General features: G+C 37.7%; 1 protein-coding gene and 1 long non-coding RNA gene across 2 annotated transcripts in view; both read right to left on the bottom strand.

Annotated features, from left to right (window-relative positions):
- Positions 1-4,768, bottom strand: part of LOC109490393 — a 23,928-nt gene extending 19,160 nt beyond the window's left edge. The window contains exon 1 of the long non-coding RNA XR_002143718.2: positions 3,721-4,768. This is a non-coding gene — a long non-coding RNA (uncharacterized LOC109490393). The remainder of the gene's footprint in view (positions 1-3,720) is intronic.
- The window catches only part of CMTM8 (CKLF like MARVEL transmembrane domain containing 8), a 110,560-nt gene that overhangs the window by 91,272 nt on the left and 6,076 nt on the right, over positions 1-13,212 (bottom strand). The gene's annotated exons all lie outside the window — the stretch shown is intronic.

Raw genomic sequence — 13,212 nt, 5'->3', positions numbered from 1 at the left:
AAAAAAAAAAAGTGATCTCTGATGCTTGTCAATCCTTGATTGATAAAGATTGTATAGACTCTTTTTTAAAAAGATTTTATTTATTTATCTGAGAGAGCAAAAGAGAGAGCATGAGTGGGGGGACAGGCAGAGAGAGAGGTAGAGGCAGGCTTCCTGCTGAGCCGGGAGACCCCCATGGAGCTCGATCCCAGGATCCCGGGTTCATGACCTGAGCTGAAGGCAGACGCTTAACAGACTGAACCACCCAGGCGCCCCCTGTATAGATTCTTCTTGTATCCTTTAAAACCTCAATTTATTGTTTTTTTTAAGATTTTATTTTTATTTATTTGACAGAGTGAGTAAACTAATGTTTACGTCTGGGACAGGGGCTTACATGTATTTTAGCTCATTTTATCTTCTGCTGACAATGAAGTCATCATCGCCCTGCTCATTATTACAGATGGAAGTTCAGGATATATTAGGTCAGTTGTACAAGGTCATATAGCTAGAAATTGAATGCATGTCTGAACTGAAAAAGGGCAAGTCCTTAGAATGTCCTAGAAGTATTACAAATCACAGGTCTTTCACTTCCAACACACTGAGCCTCGTAGAATCCAATGAAAGTGGCTGTGATTAAATTCTTCGGGTAGACCCACTCAACTCTGCTCCATTCCCCTTGCAATATGCCTTATGCTCACCAGAGGCTGGAAAGCGGACTACAGCCCAGGTTCCGCACACAATGTAGCTTGGGCAGACACACTCATCCAAGGCTTGGAAAGCAAAAGACAACATCATGGGGCTAGAAGACAAGCTTTGGCTGCTTCTGTGTTCCCACTGCACACCAAGGAGTGGTTTGCTTGTGGCCGCTATCCTGAAATCCCAGGGTCCCGCAGCTTGCTTCATAGTGTTGAGAGGCAAGTTAGGGGGCAGCCTTTTGGGGCCATGTGTTGCAATGGAGGCCGAGGATCCAGCAGTTGTGAGAGTAAATCCTACTTCTCTGCCTTCCTACCCATGACAGGGGAGTTCCAACATGTGACTCTGAAAGGTTTTTCTGGAAGCTTAACCGAAAGCCTGCTCTTCCAGCCCTCCAAAAAATTTTGGAAGCCATCTAACGATGCATAATAAATACCTTGCTGCTTCAACCAGCTAGAGTGGATATTGTCATCTGCAACTGAACCTTGACCAAGACAATGGGTCTCCTGCTTTCCCACTGAAAGGAGATTCTATTGGACAGGTAGAGCCTCCCTTTTCTATATCTGTGGGTGGGTATGGAAAAGGTAGAAGCAGTTAGGTGAGACTTCTTTCACTTTGCACTCCACAAGTATGGTTGGCTCATTCATGTATCATTTAGGAACTGTTTTCTCAAATCAAGGCTCAACTAGAGAAGTAAACGTGAGAAGGGATTCCCCAAAACTTGGGCTGGCTTAATATCAACTGAGATAATAAGAATGAAAATTCATCTCATTTCAAATGAAAATTAACGGTGGGATGCCTGGGTAACTCAGTCGGTTAAGTGTCTGCCTTCGGCTCAGGTCACGATCTCAGGGTCCTGAGATCCAGCCCCTCATTGGGCTCCCTGCTCAGCTTCTCCCTCTCCCTCTGCTCATGCTCTCTCTCACTCACTCTCTCCCAAATGAATAAAACCTAATAAATAAATAAACAATTTCATTTTAAATGAAAATTAATGGGGTGCATGGGTGGTTCAGTTGGTTAAGTGTCCGACTCTTGATTTCAGCTCAGGTTGTGATCTCATGGTCGTGAGATCAAGCCCCACGTCTGGCTCTGCGCTCAGTGGGGAGTCTGCTTGAGATTCTCTCTCTCTCCCTCTCCTTCTGCCCCTCACCCCACAAACAAATAAATCTTAAAAAAAAAATTAATGGTAAAATACTCACTTAAGGAAAAGTACTGCTACCTTCCTGGGAATAGTTCTAATCATAAATCTTAGCAAAAAAGAAAACCTATATTTTGCATCTGTTATATTTTAGATTTTGAGAGGAATAATGGACCAAAAGCCTCCAAGGAATAAATGCCTTTTGAATTTCAGCTCAAATTTGAAAATCTGAAGTTCTAAACTATCCTTGAGTACCTCCCTAAGCATATTTTTCTTTTTTAGGTCTTACGTCCTATCACTGATCATTTGTTATAATAAAAATAGAAAGGTGCTATTTACCACTATATTCTCAATGCCAGACACAGATTCTGGCCCACAATAAATATTCACCACATACCTGATGATTGAATAAGAGATGCATTATTAACTTACACTGTAAAACCCTGGAAAAGATCCTGAAGAGCGTAAGAATCAATACTAAAACATCACATATCACTGAAGACAAGGGAACAGTCGAAAAGTCATCTTCGTAGGAACTAAAGTAATGTGAATCCTTTGTCCCAAAATCAATCCACACATTATATAAAAATCCAATCAAAAGCCAATACAGTTTGACAGGAGAGAGGGGACACAGCAGCACAGGGCTTAAAAAAATTCTAGAAGTTATGCCTGAGGCGGTTTTACCCTAGCACATGGTGAAATATATCCTAGAACTACAGACGTTAAAATAGGAGAACAAAGACTGGAATAGGGTAGAAAGTACAGGGTTGAACCCAAGAAGATACAAGAATTAAGTATATGAAACAAAGAAGCAACCCAGATTAGTGAATGAAGAATAGAGTTGTCAGTATATCATGTTGGGACAACTCAATAGACATTTGGAAACAAAGTTACAACTTGAATTTATACCTTCTGCTACAATAAATTTTAATATGAAGGTTAAATATTAAAAATTACTAAAAGAAAAAGGTTAAATACTAATGTATTTGGTTTTTGTTAGTGAGGTACAAACTTCTAAGCACAATGTCAAGTGTGGGGGGGAATGAGACGAATAAATTTGAAGACGAACTTCGGATTTTGTAAATAAAATCACCATAAATACAATAACGGTGTGATAGGCTGGAAAAAATATTTACAACACAGAAAGAAGGTCAATATTCCTTCTGTACATTAAAAGTACCTATAAGTGAATAACAAAACAGCTGAACTTCTCTTTCAAGGTAGCTGACCAGACCTGTATGCTTACCTCTTCATCCTCCCTAAATCCCACTGAAATGACCAAAACAAAACAAACAAAACCCACAAGGAATTTAAAAATACAGAGTAGTGCTGGAGCACCTGGATGGCTCAGCTGGTTAAGCGTCTGCCTTCGGCTCAGGTCATGATACCAGGGTCCTAGGGTTGAACCCCACATGGGGCTCCCTGCCTCGCGGGGAGCCTGTTTCTCTCTCTCCCTCTGCCTGCTGCTCCCCCTGCTTGTGCATGCACACTCTCTCTCTGTCAAATAAACAAAATCTAAAAAAAAAAGAAAAAGAGAAATACAGAGTAGTGGTGAAAAGCTGGATAGAGCAGCAGTGGTAGCCTCGAGCAGTGAGGGACCCCTGGGAGGGACACGGGAACAAAATAATGACAAACATGGGGTTTCTAACCTTCATCTCTGGAAAGGAAAATTGAGGACCTATCAAAAAAGGTGAGCTTTCAAACAGACCCTAAGAAAAATCCAGACTAGAGTTAACAACCAAAGTGGGAGAAGGAATAGGCCAAGAGTCATCTGCGAAGTATGAATTCGAAGGCTTAGAAGCTGCCAAGTTAATCACCGTCTCCCAGTTCCCTCCAGCAGTTACTTCTGGAAATAGCCCCCAAGACAAAGCTTCAAGACAGCCAGATGCTCCAACAAGCTATGTGCATACCTCATAGAAAAGTCCACGCAGGTACGCTATTCCTTAATGTTCCCCCTTTGCTGGATTAACATTCTCTTCCTCTGGAAACAAAACAAAACAAAACCCACTAGATACAGGTCATGTGATGAAAACCTGTGTTCACTGCCAGGGGCACAGGATTCTCATTCACACTAAGTGAACTCTCTCCAGCCTACAAACCGAGGAACATGAATCACCAAATGACTGAGGGAATGAGCCAGAGAACGAGCCAACAGACTCGACAAGCAGAAGTGGTCTCTCTGCAAACAAAGCTCAAATATACTAAAGGGTCTTAAAATGATTCAATTAAAAAAGAAGCAACCAGGCTACAAACGAAAAAGAATAACAAACTGTTGGGAATTCAAAATATCAAAGTCCAAAAAAACATACTCCACAGAAAATCTGAATTTGGGCTGGAACTGTTATTTCCCTAAAACTCTGAAAAAGAACAAAGAGAAGGAAAGTTTGGGGTGGGAGGAAGCAAGGAGATACTGAAGACAGTTTAATCTCTCCTGGAACCCCTGGATTGAATAAAGAGTTGTGGGGAGGAGAAAACAGAACAGATGAAGGAAATACAAAAAGTTTCTCTGTGCTGAAGAGAGATTTGGATATTAGTTATAGAGAGTCCAACGAAGGCTGATAAATAAAGAACGCTTTTCTAGACACATAGTGGTAAAGTATGTCATCTCTACAGATCTCTAAAGATAGGGAGAAAATTGCCAAAGCTTCTACGGAGATTAAAAAAAAAGCAACAACACATTTGGTTGCTTAAAAGGAAATAAGAACATTATCCCCACAGAGGAGTGGGTTTAGAGCCGAGGGCAAACACATGCTCTGACTTAAGTATTACAAAGGTTATGTCCTACAAGAGATGCAAAAGACATATTCTCAGCAGGGGACACCGGGGGCCATCAGGCTAGAACTGCCCTGAGAGAGGGACTTCCGGTCCTCTCCATCAATCCCAGGTCGGGGCAACAGCACTCTGCCTGCCCAGGGAGAGACCCCATCAGGACTCAGGAGACTCCAAGTGAGGGTTTAACAATCTTCTTTAATTCCCAACCACAACAGCCTGAAGCTCCAGTATAATTACCAGATATGGCTGCAAAATTACCTTTTACAAACCATTTCACTCCCATAAAACAATATTCCACCCACAATTTCCTGCTATACCACCAATGCCATCTTTCTATGTTCTCACGGGTAATGCAATGTGCAAGTCACTTCATGCAAGGCTGCGCTGCAGATAAGTGTGTGGGAATGCACAATCATGGATGGACAAGGCCTGGGAGGGACTGAACCTCACAGGCCTGTCTAGGGTCTACCAGACCATCAGGTCTCTTATTAACCATACTGGATGCTTGAAGACAACGAAGCAAGGTCTTCAAAGAATTAATGAAAAGAAATGTTAAGACCTGTAATTTTATACCAAATTATCACCCAAGTATGAAGCTAAAAGAAAAATGTTTTTAGATGTGCAATAATTTAAGAAGGTTACCATCTTCAAACTCTTTCTAAAACAATGACTCAAGGAGTTATCTGGAAATTGAAAAATAAATCAAGAAAGTAAGTGACACAAAAACTTGGCAAAAGAGTGTGGAAAAAAATCTAAACTTGTTAAGCCTAAATAGTTGTTCAGTAATATGGGTGGGAAGCTTCAGATAACCAGCAAGAAACAATTCCTAAGAAATCAACTTTTTAAAAAGTAGTGCAGAGGGGTGCCTGGCTGGCTTGGTCAGTGGACTCTTAATCTTGGGGCTGTGGGTTTGAGCCCTGCGCTGGGTGAAGAGATTACTTAAAAAAGAAATTCATTAATTAAAAAATCTTTTAAAAATAACTAAAAAGTAGTGCAGGGATTATAAACCAGTGCATCCACTCTAGATAAAAGTCAGTAGGTTCCCAAATGGTTAAATGTAGAGTTTTCACATGATCCAGCAATTCTACTCCTAGGAATACATGCAAGAGAAATGAAAATATATGTCCACACAAAAACTTCTACATGAATATTCTTAGCAGCATTATTAACAATACGTAAAAGGTAGGAAAAAACCATTAAATGTCCATAAATTCATGAAGGGACAAAATGTGATATAGCCACAAAATGGATTTTATTTGGCAATACAAAGAAATAAATACTGATACATGCTACAACATGGATGAACCTTGAAAACATCATGCTAGGTGAAGAAGCCAGTCACAAAGGACTGCATAGTATAGGATTTCATGTATATGAAATGTCCAAATTAAGCAAATTTTATAGAAACAGATTATAGATTGGTGGTTACCTAGGGCAAGTGGGGAGAGGTTGTGGGAAAATGGAGAATAACTGCTAATGGGTATGGGGTTCTTTTGGGAATGGATGTTGAAAATGTTCTAAAACTGATTGTGGTGATGGCTGCACAACTTTGTGAATATTCTAAAAGTCACTTGAGCTGCACACTTTAAATGAGTTAATGTGGAAATTGTATTCAATAAAGGCATTATTTTAAAAGTCCAGAAAAAATTGTCTAACACAAAGTATATGGTAAAGAAGAGGTAAGGAGGACAGTATTGTTTTTTGAATGGTTTTGAGGTTTTGAATGGTTTTAATTTTCTGGGTAGTTAGAAAAATACGTTTAGGTACATTGATTAAAATTTAAAAAGTAAACTTCAAACAAAATAGAATTTATAATTTCATTCACTAGAGGAAAAAATAAGGAAAACTAAAAGTTCTAAATAAGTTATCACAATAAATATAAATGTGATAAAATTTCCATGTTGAAAACAAGTTCTCGGATTGGGTAAAGAAATAAAATTTAGCTCTATGATGAGCATAGAAGGTATACTTATAACAAGAAGAAAAAAGTGAAAAACAAAGGGAGAGTTTCTTTCTGGGAAGATGAAATGTTTTGGAACTACATAGAAGTGGTGATTATACAACACTGTGAATGTACCAAATGCCATTCAATTATTCATTTTAAAATAGTTTATTTTATTTCAATCATATGTGGAATTTGAGAAACAAAACAAACAAACAAGCACAGGGGGGGAAAAGAGAGAACAAGACAAAACAAGAAACAGACTCTTAACTAGAGAGAACAAATTAGTGGTTACCAGAAGGGCCTTAAGGGGGTAACAGGATGGGTGAAGTGGATGATGGGGGTTGGGAAGGGCACTTATTCTGATGAGTACTAGGCAATGTGTGAAATTGCTAAATCACTATATTGTACACCTGAAACTAATATAACGCTGTATGTTAACTGGAATTAAAATAAGAACTTAAATAAAACAGTTAATTTTAGGTTTTGTGAATCTCACTTCAATTCAAAATAAAGGGACAAGAACGTAACAGATAAATGTTAGCCAAAAAAGTTTGTATGGTGATATTAAAATCAAACAAAATAGATCACAGCAAATGGATCAAAAAGGCTGGTCTTACATGAGTGTAGAAACTACCAGATATAATACTAACAAATTAAATTCAAGAGTAAAAAAAAAGTTTTAAAATACAACAGAATATTAAAAGAATATATTATAACTAAGTAGAGATTTATTCCAAGATCACAAGAATGATTCAACATTAGATTTCCTAATATAATTCACTCCACGAGCAAATTAAGGGAAATAAAACCCTGGATGATCACAATGATAAACACTCCTCCCCCCAAATCTTATCTTCTAAATTCAACAATCATTTTTTATTAAAATAGGTACAAGTTAAACTTGCCTCCCTTAACTCAACAAAGAATATCTACCAGAACCTACAGTTGAACCTGTGCTATCATTAATACATTGGGAACAGCCCAACTAAGGTTATGAGCCAGCCAAGGACACTCCTATCACCACAATCATTCAACATTACACTGGTAGTCCCAACCTATGCAATAATGAAAAAAAAGAAAAGTATAAATATAAAAAGGAAACGAAAACAATCCAGGGTGCCTGGGTGGCTCGGTTGGTTAAACATCTGCCTTTGGCTCAGGTCATGATCCTGGGGTCCTGGGATTGAGCCCGGCAGTGGGCTCCTCACTCAGCAGGGAGGCTGCTTCTCCCTTTGCCCCTCTCCTCCTCCTGTGCTCTCTCTCTTGTGTTCTCTCTCTCTAATAAATAAATAAAATCTTAAAAAAAAGGAAAAAGAAAATAATCCTTATCTACAGATACTACTATAATTTACTTATGAAATAAATAAAACTATTAGAACTAGTAACTCAAATAAGATGGCTACACACAAGATTGAAATAAGAAAAATAACAGCTTCCTTATATACCACAAATAATCAGAAATTGATAAATCCAATTAATTTCTAACAAATCTCCTTTATCAAAATTGAGAATCCTTAAATCTAGTAAGAAATATATAAGGGGGTGCCTGGGTGACTCAGTCAGTTAGGTGTCTGCCTTCTGCTCAGATCACGATCCCAGGGTCCTGGGATTGAGCCCTGTGCATTGGGCTCCCTGCTCGGTGGGGAATCTGCTTGTCGCGCTCCTTCTTCCCCTCCCCCCACTCATGCTCTCTCTCGCTCTTGCTCTCTCTCTCAAATAAATAAATAAAATCTTTTAAAAAATACATAAGATTCATCTGGAGGGGCGCCTGGGTGGCACAGCGGTTAAGCGTCTGCCTTCAGCTCAGGGCGTGATCCCGGCGTTATGGGATCGAGCCACATCGGGCTCCTCCGCTATGAGCCTGCTTCTTCCTCTCCCACTTCCCCTGCTTGTGTTCCCTCTCTCTCTGGCTGTCTCTATCTCTGTCGAATAANTCTGTCAAATAAATAAAAAAAATCTTTAAAAAAAAAAAAAAAAAAGATTCATCTGGAAAAAACTTAGGACTTCAAAAGCATAAACTGACCCAAACAACTAGAGAGAGACAATATTCCTAGGTTATAAGATTCAATATCATATTAATTTATAATATTATAATTAATTTATTCATACATAATTAAATTATCAAATTAGTTTATAAATTTAATACAACTCAATCAAAGTTGTAAGGTGGTTTAAGGAACACTGATTCTGAAAATCACTTGTATTAGTGTAAATATACAAGAATAGTAAAGAAGTCCAAAAATCTGTAAGACTCTACTGGATATTAAATTTCATGATAAAGCTACAGTAATTAAAAGGGTTTGGAATTGACTCAGAAATAGAACAGATTAGGGTCAAGAAATAGTTACACATATATGAGAATATGATATGATTAATGGTGAGACAACTACATATCCATTTGGGGAAAAAAGTGAAATCACATTCTTACCTTACACACACAAAAGCTTAAGATGGTAAATACTTTTTTTTTTAAAGATTTTATTTATTTATTTGACAGAGAGAGACAGCCAGCTAGAGAGGGAACACAAGCAGGGGGAGTGGGAGAGGAAGAAGCAGGCTCTTAGTGGAGGAGCCTGATGTGGGACTCGAACCCAGAACGCTGGGATCATGCCCTGAGCCGAAGGCAGATGCTTAACCACTGTGCTACCCAGGCGCCCCTGAGATGGTAAACACTTTTAACAGTAAAAAAAAAAAAAATTCTCCTATATTTTCTTCAAATATCTGCATAATCCTGGGGGTAGGGAAGCCATGTATAAGCAAAGTAAACCCTAGAAGGCTAAATAAAGATAAAAGTTTAAGGATTTTATTTATTTGTTTGTTTATTTATTTGTTTAGAGAGCATACAAGCAGCAGGAGGGGCTGAGAGAGGGGAAAAGAATCTCAAGCAGACTCCACACTGAGCACAGAGCCCAATGTTGGTCATGATCTCACGACCCTGAGATCATGACCTGAGCCAAAATCAAGAGTCTGACACTTAACCAACTGAGCCACCCAGGTGCCCCAAAGATAACAGTTTAGATTTCATGCAACTTAGAAATGTATTTTGATGAAAATGGCATGACTGATGCTATTAAAAAGCAACAGAGAAAATTAATACCCATAGTATATAGGAAACTTACAAATCAACAAAGAATATAGAAAAAGATCAAGATATTATTAAATGATGAAATAGTTGCAGAATATATGTAACATGCTCATTCATGTATATGTGTCATACCGTATATTTACATATATACAGAGAAAGGTCTGGGAGAAATGTGAATGGTAAGTACATCAAGGCAGGTGGGTGGATGAGGGATGGAATAAAGAACATAGATTACCAGAGACTTTCAGTTTTCATTCTATATATAAATGATTTGAAATTTATCTTTACAATGAGCGCTTATTCTTTGCTGTAGGCTTCTTTAATTCCATTGACTCATAAATATATTCTTGCTATCAAAAAATGTAAACCTATAAAAAGATAAGCAGTTAAAAAGCAAACAACCCATTCAAACACATTCACCAAACCAATCTTATTTCTCTCCTGGGAGGTAATTTTCATTTCCGTTTTCTCTCTTTTAGATCTTCAAAACATTTTTTTTTTTTTTTTAAAGAAAGAAAGAGCCCATGTTTTAAGTGGAGGAAAAAAACCAGCAGTTACCGAAAGAAGAAATAAATGGCTAATGAGCATATTTAAAATATTCAACTTTAATAATCACAGAAATGCAAATAAAAACAATTTGTTATTCTTCACATGTCCAGGGTTCCCCTAAATATCAGCTGATGTTCTTTCTGACTAGTGGTGTCTATGCCAAACTAGTTTTTATTATTTTGAGTATCTCCCACTCCAACAAAATTGGCAAATATTGGGGTGCCTGGGAGGCACAGCGGTTAAGCGTCTGCCTTCGGCTCAGGGCGTGATCCCGGCGTTATGGGATCGAGCCCCACATCAGGCTCCTCTGCTAGGAGCCTGCTTCTTCCTCTCCCACTCCCCCTGCTTGTGTTCCCTCTCTCGCTGGCTGTCTCTCTCTCTGTTGAATAAATAAATAAAATCTTAAAAAAAAAATTGGCAAATATTAAAAGAAAGTTTGATTATTTGCAGAAACAAACCCTGTTACACACTAAAACACCGCTAGAGGAAATGCAAATTGGTATAAACTTTTCTGTACAACTTGGCAATAGAATCTAAAGTCTTAAAAACATATATGCCAAACCACAAAACAAAACAAAACAAAGAAACTAATAGAACCAAAAAATGAGGTCATCAGAATTGTAGGATACAAGATCAAGGATACAGAACCCAATTGAATTTCTATGATCTAACAATGAACAGTCTGAAAATGAAATTAAGAAAATAATTCCATTTGCAAGAGCATCAAATAGAATAAAATACTTAGGAATAAATTTAACAAAAGAAAAACAAGACCTGTGTGCTGAAAACTACAAAACATTATTGGAAGAAATTAGAGAAAACATAATTAAATGGAAAGACATCCCATGTTCATGAACTGGAAAATTTAATTTTGTTAAGATGGCAATATCCCCCAAATTGATCTACAAATTCAACACAATCCATATTGAAATTTCAGCTGCCCCTTTTTGCAGAAATTGACAAACTGATACTAAAATTTATATGGAAATGCAAGGGACACAGAAGAGCCAAAAAACAATTTGGAAAAAAGAAAAACAAATTTGGCGCACTCACAACTTCTGACTTCAAAACTTTCTACAAAGCTACATAATCAGTAGAGTTTGGTACTGGCATAAGGACACAGATCAATGGACTAGAACTGAGAATCCAGAAATAAACCCTTACACTACATTTGATTTTTGACAAGGGTGCCAAGACAATTCAAAGGGAGAAAAATAGTCTCTTCAACAAATGGTGCTGGGCAATTAGATATCCATATGGGAAAGAATCAACTTAGACCCCTATCACACACTATATAAAAGTAACTCAAAATGCATCAGAGACTCAAAGGTAAGACAAAACTATACAACTTTTAGGAGAATACATAAAATAAATCTTCATGACTTTGGATTAAGAAAATCTTTTCAGATATGATATCAAAAGCATAAGTCACAAAAGAAAAAAATATATATAAATTGAATTTTATCAAATTAAGAATCTTTGCACTTCAAAGGACACCATCACATAAAGTGAAAAGACAACCCACAGAATGGAAGAAAAATATCTGCAAATCATGTATCTGATAAAAGACTTGTATCCAGAATATGTAAAGAGCTCTTACAACTCAACAATAAAATAATTTTTTTAAACGGCAAGGGATTTGAATAGACATTTCCCCAAAGAAGATATACAAATGACCAATAAGCATATGAAGAGCTGCTCAACACCATTAGTCGTTAGAGAAATACAAACCAAAACCACAATGAGATACCACTTCACACCCTGTAGGATACCCAGAATCAAAAAGACAGAAAATAAACAATTTTAGTGAGGACGTAGAGAAACTGGAACTCGGATTGCTGGCCGGATAGTAGTGTAGTGCAGCCACTTTGAAAACAGTCTAGCAGTGCTTCAAAATATTAAACAAAGAGTTACCCTGTGACTCAGCCATTCCATTCCTACGTAAGTGCCCAAGAGAAGTGAAAACATATGTCCACAAAAAAAAAACTTTGTTCATGAAGGTTCACAGCAGCATTATTCAAAATAGCCAAAATGTGGAAACAACCCAAATGTCCATCAATTGATGAATAAACAAAATTATATATATATATATATATATATATATAAAATACAATGGAATATTTGGCAATAAAAGGAATGAAGTACTGATACATATGATAGTAGGAATGACCACTGAAAGCATCATGCTAAGTAAAAGAAACCAGACAGAAAAGACCACATATTATAGGGCCATTTTTGTGAAATGTCCAGAATAGACAAATCTATGGAGACAGAAAGTAGATTACTGGTTACCAAGGGCTGAGAGGAGGGAAGAATACGAAGAAACTGCTAATAGGTATGGGGTTTCTTTCTGAGGTTACAAATACGTTCTAAAATAGTGGTAAAAATCTGTGAGTGTCCTAAAAACCCTTGAATTGTGCACGTTAAAAGAGTCAATTTTATGATCTATCTCCATAGAGCTGCTTTTTAAGAATGCATATGCTAAAACTCACAGAACTCTACACTAAAAAGGGTGAATTTTACTGGATACCTCAATAAACTTGACTTCAAAGAAAATTCATTGACCTTTTATTCAATTCTAAGTACTCATCCTTAGGAAACATTAAAGAACCACCAGAAAGAGTTAGCATAAAGGAAATTTGTTATGTGTTTAAGGGAAAGAAACAGGGGTGCCTGGATGGCTCAGTTGTTAAGCGTCTGCCTTCAGCTCAGGTCATGGTTCCAGGGTCCTGGGATCGAGCCCCACATCAGGCTCTCTGCTCCGCTGGAAGCCTGCTTTTCCCTCTCCCACTCCCCCTGCTTNTCTCCCCCTCCCCCTGCTTGTGTTCCCTCTCTCGCTGGCTGTGTCTCTCTCTGTCAAATAAATAAATAAAATCTTAAAAAAAAAAAAGGAGAAATTAAAAAAAATAAATAAAGGAAAGAAACAACCTAAACACTAGGAGCCTGGATATTTATAGAATACTATGTGGCTATTAAGAATGTCCTGGGGCGCCTGGGTGGCATAGCGGTTAAGCGTCTGCCTTCGGCTCAGGGCGTGATCCCGGCGTTATG

Source organism: Ailuropoda melanoleuca, chromosome 6, assembly GCF_002007445.2.
Source record: "Ailuropoda melanoleuca isolate Jingjing chromosome 6, ASM200744v2, whole genome shotgun sequence".
NCBI lineage: Eukaryota > Metazoa > Chordata > Mammalia > Carnivora > Ursidae > Ailuropoda > Ailuropoda melanoleuca.
Note: the sequence above shows the minus strand (reverse complement) of the source record. Positions and strands in the feature narration are given on the sequence as shown.